Below are 6,612 nucleotides of genomic sequence, written 5' to 3'. Positions count from 1 at the left end.
GTTTACACAAATACATCAATGTGGTATAGAAGTTACATAAACAGGGATAAAATGCATCAGAAAGGCTGGCCAATGTTTTGATAGCTGGACCTATCTCTGTCAAAGGCAGCCTTGAACATTAACACAAAGAAGGGTCTAGAAAATTGATTCAAAAACAGAGAATGAAAACTAACCGTAATAAAAAAAACTTTCTGTGCAAGCAGCCATGTCCCACCAACAACAGGGAACTCTAATCTAGAAACACTAGGTGCAGCTGAAGTCCACAGAATTAAACCAGTCTAACGTAGAAATTTCAAAAACATTAAGCAGGGAGGAAATTAGCGTGCTTAGCAAGGGCCTAAACTTTTGACCCTCGGACAACACAATTGAATTTGAGCTTCACAAAGACCTTGCAGAATTTGCCCAGTGAATGCGCTTTAGGCATTTTTTCGCAAACAACGTACCAGACACTGGTACGACACCAATTGGAGCACAATCCACTTGAACTCCTGAACCAGAACAAGCCATAGAACTTTACCTATGTCTTAAAACTGTTGCTAAAGAAATTATCAACTCTAAGACAGCTAAGTGACCTAAAAACGTATCACCTCAAATCTTGGTTCCCGTAACAACATTCTCATTAAGGAAGCAGATAAGGGTGGAAGCATAGTTACTTGGCCAGTACAAAATGAGAAGCACAAGGCTTAGTCAAAAATGCTGAACAGTACTTTAAGCTAGACCACAATCTGACATTACCATGCACACTAACAATTGCCAACAGGCTGAAATCACTTTTTGCTGATGAATTGATAACACCGTCGGAATTCAAATTTCTTAAACCAAGCAACAAAACTGAACGCTTCCACCTCCTGCCGATAATTCATAAATTTCCACCCACTGAAGTATGCATCACAGAGAGTCATGTAGTATCATGACAGTATCAAATAACAGCCTGACAGAGCCTCCACATTTCTCAACCACCTCCATGGTGATTTGCTCAAAACTCTTCCATCGTTTACCCGCTGCAGTGGCTTAGCGGCTATGGCGTTGCGCTGCGAAACACGGGGTCGCGGGATCAAATCCCAGCTGCCACGGCCGCATTTCAATGGGGGCGAAATGTAGAAACGCCTTTGTCCCGTGCATTGGAGGCACGTTAAAACTCCCCTGGTGGCAAAATTGCTCCGGAGTCCTCTAGTACAGCGTGCCTCATAATCAAGTTGTTGTTTTGGCACATAAAACACCAGAATTCAACTCATTCTTCTGTCATTTATGAACGGTACCCCCTACATACTGACAATTATGGAGGACATCAATACTAAGGGCACACCACTGCAAAACATAATTATTGCAACACTAGACGTCATGTCCTTGTATACACCAACATTCCAATCCCCAATAGTTTATCTTCCATAAAAGAAACTATCCAAACAAAGTGCACAACACTATGGAAGTTTGTTTGTGTCTTAGATTAGTCGTTACATAAAACTACTTCGGCTTTGAGGACATTTACTGCATGTACATATATGGGACAAATATGGGTACACTTTGTTCATCAACCTAGGCAAACAGACTTATGGGGACTCTATAAACATTTCCTATCTCGCTGCACAGACAACGTATAACATGGGGGCAAGGTCAGGACAGTCTAGGTAAATTTGTAGCATTCCTAAATTCTTTTCACCGAACAATATTCACACAGGAATCTTCAACTGAATGCTTAAACCTTCTGGACAGAACAATATGCAGCCGAACCTCGATAATTCAAACTCGAAGGGCCCCGAAAATTTGTTCATATTAAAAGAAGGACTTGTTTTTGAAGTATTTGTGCACCATAGCAAGATGCAGGAGCAGTGCGAGTGGTGAAATATCGCAGCACACAGTAAGCGAGGACCACGAAACTGCCCATGCTGGCCAACATCCGCTTCCCCATAACGGCAGAAAATGAAACTTCAAGGAGCGGGCTAAGCTGGTGCCGGCTGGGAGGCATGCGCGCCCGGAGACCATCGAAGATGAGAGAGTTACGAGGGAGTTGAGAGGGAGGGCAAGGGGAGCGTAGTTGCGAGGAAGGGCGGGAGGGAAGCAGATTTGCTTTCCCCGCCAGCTTGCTGGAGGGTGCTAATTACTGCGGCCACCGAAGCAGCAGGGTTGCCGAGGCCAGGACTGGGACTCCACTGCTGCTTCCCTCTGCATGCTTGCATGTTTCTCCCTTTGTCCGCTTACAGACTGGCGCTATGCTTACCTTCTTCTTTCTGCATATTTAACGGGAGTCAGGTCTTATCAAGATGAGAAGTTGTTGCCACTGATCATAATCATGTTGGTGTGCTCCTTTCTTTTGCGGCGTCGCCACGTTCAAAAGACAAGGAGAATGAGGTATGGGGTGTTGCCTTCACGTCCTTGTATTCAGGGTCTGTCTTGTCATACAGAATCAGATATGGCGCACTGTCTCCAACACCTTTCCATCGGGACGTCTCCGTTTAGATGCGTCAGTGTAAAAAAACAAGTGCAAATGAGACTAACCAAGCCAACTAAAACAAGCGCGAGTGAGAGCTGATGCGAGCAGACGACAGTGTGAAACAAGCAGCCCGGATGAACCAGATGCGAGTACGAATAGGGCGGTCGGGCGGGTCTGCCTGATACCAGTTTCCTGTGCGTCCGTCACTGTAGGGGCAACTCTTATTGGTCTCCTCCTATTGCGGCTTGCTTGCCACCATGGTGAGCCACAAAAAATCGGCTCAGGACCAATCCCTTGCGTGGTACACGTTGTGCCGCTAGTGCGGCTGGGGCATTACAGCGCGACGCAGAAACGGCGACCTTGCCGTTAGAGAAGGGGTAAAATTTCCTACTTTTTTTTTTTCCCACACGTGGCATTGCGGAATTTCTCCTAAGCCTTTCCTCTATGGCGGGGTCAGAGTAGTGCTGGTCAGAGATGCCACCGCGTGATTTGGCAAACTGCTGAGAACATTGTCAGAGCGCAGTATGTTCGAATTAATGGCATGAAAATTTCAGGAGTTAATTTTTTAGCGATTCTGAGTTGCCACATGCCAAATTGATTCCTGTTAGGTGTAAGCATTTTAACTTGTGTATGAGGTACGATTCTACAAAGTTTCTCTCACGCAGTGAAAGGAACTCTGTTTGTAGTATATAGAGCCTTGCTTCAACGAATATAGTGCCATGTTCATTTAAGTGGCCCACTACTGCTTTGGGTAAATTGTGTTTTCTATCTGTGAAATGAACATTGGGTATTATATGAATTTATTGTCCAGTCCCACCTATGCATTCTTTGCTACAAATGCCACACTCTAGAGAGACTACGTTGCTTGACGTGCAGGTGAAACTTGAAGTTACCTTGTGGAGGTAATCTGATGCCGCACTTGTTAATGTAGTAGCAAATTGTGCATATTTGCATATAGGGCACCTGGAGCGGCCATAGGGATGGGATGTTGGCCTTGTCTTTGTGCTTAGTTTGGCATGTACAAGAATATCCTGGTAAATAGAGTTGCATCTATAGGCTACACTGGGCAGGTCAGGAAATATCTCTAAAAGTTTGTGGTTGCTAGTGAAAATTGGGTAGTATTTATTGAGAATGTTCACGTTTGGGAGTGCATTTGAGAATTTAGTAGTAAGAAGAGGCGTGGTTCTTGCGATGTAAGGAGCGGGGTTTGAGGACCTTGGTTCGCTCATAGGTGTAGGCTTTCTTGAAGGCAGCATTCAGGTGGTTCCCATTTGATAGGGCTTCTTTAAGGTGATCGAGTCTATCTATATAACCTTGGTTTTCCATACAAATGTGACAAGTCATGTGGCTTGACGTTTAAAGACACCTTATTTGCAATGTCTGGGATGCTGGCTTGTATATACTAGGTATTGCTTGTCAAAAGGTTTCAAAATTATGGAATTTTACGTGCCAAAACCATTTTCTGATTATGAGGCACGCTCTAGTGGAGGGCTTCGGAAATTTCGACCACCTGGGGTTCTTTAACATGCACCTAAATCTAAGTACACGGTTGTTTTTGCATTTTGCCCCCATCGAAATGCGGCCGCTGTGGCCAGGATTCGATCCCGCGACCTCGTGCTCAGCAGCCTAACACCATAGCCACTGAGCAACCACGGCGGGTCTGCCTCAACATTGTCCTCACAGGAGGCCCGGCAGATAATTCAGTTCCTCTGGGGCTTCGTTTTCGTGAGGAACCTTCTGCTGTACTACGTGGAGCATTTAGATGCCTTGGAGAAGGATGTCGGCAAACTTCGCGTAAAGCATGCAAGGCTGGCTAGCAACCCGGTTATAACAATAGAATTTGGAAAATTGGAAATGGAACAGTGGCACCTGAATATTGTTATAAGTGGGTTCAACTGTATATATATCTTGCATGCTGCCAGCCTGCTTTGTGGTGCGCTCTTCTGAAGAGTCCCACATGAAATTAGTGTTCAGAGACAGAGCAAAGGTTCGGTCACTCTTTAGGCTTCTTGAAAACAATAATAAAAATGATGTATAGTTATTGAAGCCTTGATAAGCAAAATTTCACTTCGTCGTGTTTACGCAGTTTTTCTTTAATTTATGATCAAAGCCACTTTTCAATGCCAAACACGACACTAATTTCAGACAGAATGGTGTGTCGATTTTGCAAATACGAGCCTACAGCTACAGGCTCATGGCTGCTGAAGTTAGCTTCACTTTAGCTGTTATATGTGTAAGGCAGTTCACATCAACATGTCGCGCTGTGGTAAAAGCTAGGCTTTGCCTTCTAAAATATGCTATTTCCGAAAATCCTTATTTCTTCCTGCACTGTTTTTATTCAGCTAAAGCAAGCAACAATATAACATTAAATTATTGTACATGTCATGCTAGCTTATTCTCTCACTTTAGTGACCAACATAAATGCAAGACACATTGATGTGTGTATTTTGTGGAACAATCTCTTTTATTTTGCACTTATACTGGCATATAAAGGGGCAACATTTTTTCCAGCACACTTTTCTGACCACCTCTTATCGTGCCTTCTCAACTATAGTGAATGGCAACCTGAGATTTCAGTACATGCTCCGCCCACAAAAAATGTGGTGTACTTGCCCTTCACCAAAAGAAAGCTGAGCCACCTGGAGCCTCAATTGCTCACAGCTTAATGATTTTGGTCCGCTAATGTAAATGCTAGCCTAATTGGAAAATAAAAACTTGATTCAAGCTGAAATATGGCAAAGTGGAAAATTAAATGGATTTGCAGCCTCACTTAAGACAAACATTTAGCGCTCCAGGACTATGTGTCCCTTCCATTACAACTCCGTTCCAGAATCTCAGGTTCCCATTACATTCCTGTTCCAGCTGCCAGACTCGCATCGTTCCATTCACATTCCATTCCGGGCATTTGAAAATGTGCAATTATTCCGGAATCATTCTAAATCCAGAGTTTCCACAATGCAACTTTGGTTCTCATTTGATATACTGAGTACAGAGCTAGCGCACTAGACACATCTGACGTGATTATTATGCAAAGGATCTTAAAAAAATGTGGGGACACAGACAGCCAGCAATGCAGACTTACAACTTTATACTTCGGAACACCATAAAAACATACAAAACACTGCCGGGATGCAGTGCAGCCGAAGTGGAAAAGTTTTTCCGCTGAGAACAGCCTGCTGCGACATGGTACCCCAGATGTTCTCACCAATAGAGGGATGGCCTTTACAGCAGAACTTTAGCCAAACCATTTTGCAATACAGTCGGAGAAGCCACAGGAGAACAACGGCCTACCACCCGCAGGTGTGTGGTCTTATGGAGTGGCTGAACAAGACCCTCGCTGACATGATAGCAACGTACGTCGACATTGAGCACAAGAAGTGAGGTTTTTTATTTATTTATTTACTCATACTGCTGGCCTGTCGGCCGTTACAGGGCAAGTCAAAACCAGCACTTCTGCAATAAGTACAGTACATGAATATTCAAATATTGCATAAAGCACAAAAAGCAGGTCAATAGCAGCATTTCTGCAACTAGTACAGAACATGAATAAGCGAACATTGTTGTGCTTTATCTCTTGACAATAATGGCCAAATGGATGTAATATTCTTAGATTTCACCAAAGCCTTCAATAAGATTCTGCACGACAGATTAATCTTTAAACTTAAAATTATTGGCATACCTGACATTTTCATAAACTGGATTATTGCTTATCTGGCCAAATGCACCCAGTAGGTTACAATTGAACATAGCTCAGCCACTCTTCCAGTTACGTCAGGGGTGCTGCGAGGTAGTGTCTTGGGGCCCTTGCTGTTCATAGTATATATGAATGACATTGTTAAGAACATAACTCCCGGCGTGCAAATTAGTCTGTTTGCCGATGATTGTGTTTTTGACAGTGACCTAACTTGTCAGAATTATCATAATGAAGTGGTGTAATGAATGGGGGATGTTTATTAACGCTAAGAAAATCCGTGTTTCTTTATAATACTTGTAAAAAAAAAAACACTAACTTTTTCTAATATACTAGGTTCTTCAGCACTGTGTGAGACTACAAATATTTAGGTGCTACTTTGACTTCCACTTTGTCGTGGAACATGCACATTAATGATATTTGTTCTACTTTTTGCAAACTCTGTTTTCTAAGACACAAACTGAAAAATACCTCTCCTAGTGTATTACTG

The sequence above is a fragment of the Dermacentor andersoni genome, chromosome 6, assembly GCF_023375885.2.
Source record: "Dermacentor andersoni chromosome 6, qqDerAnde1_hic_scaffold, whole genome shotgun sequence".
Taxonomy (NCBI): Eukaryota; Metazoa; Arthropoda; class Arachnida; order Ixodida; family Ixodidae; genus Dermacentor; species Dermacentor andersoni.
The sequence above is the reverse complement of the archived record's forward strand: the minus strand, read 5'-3'. Positions refer to the sequence as shown.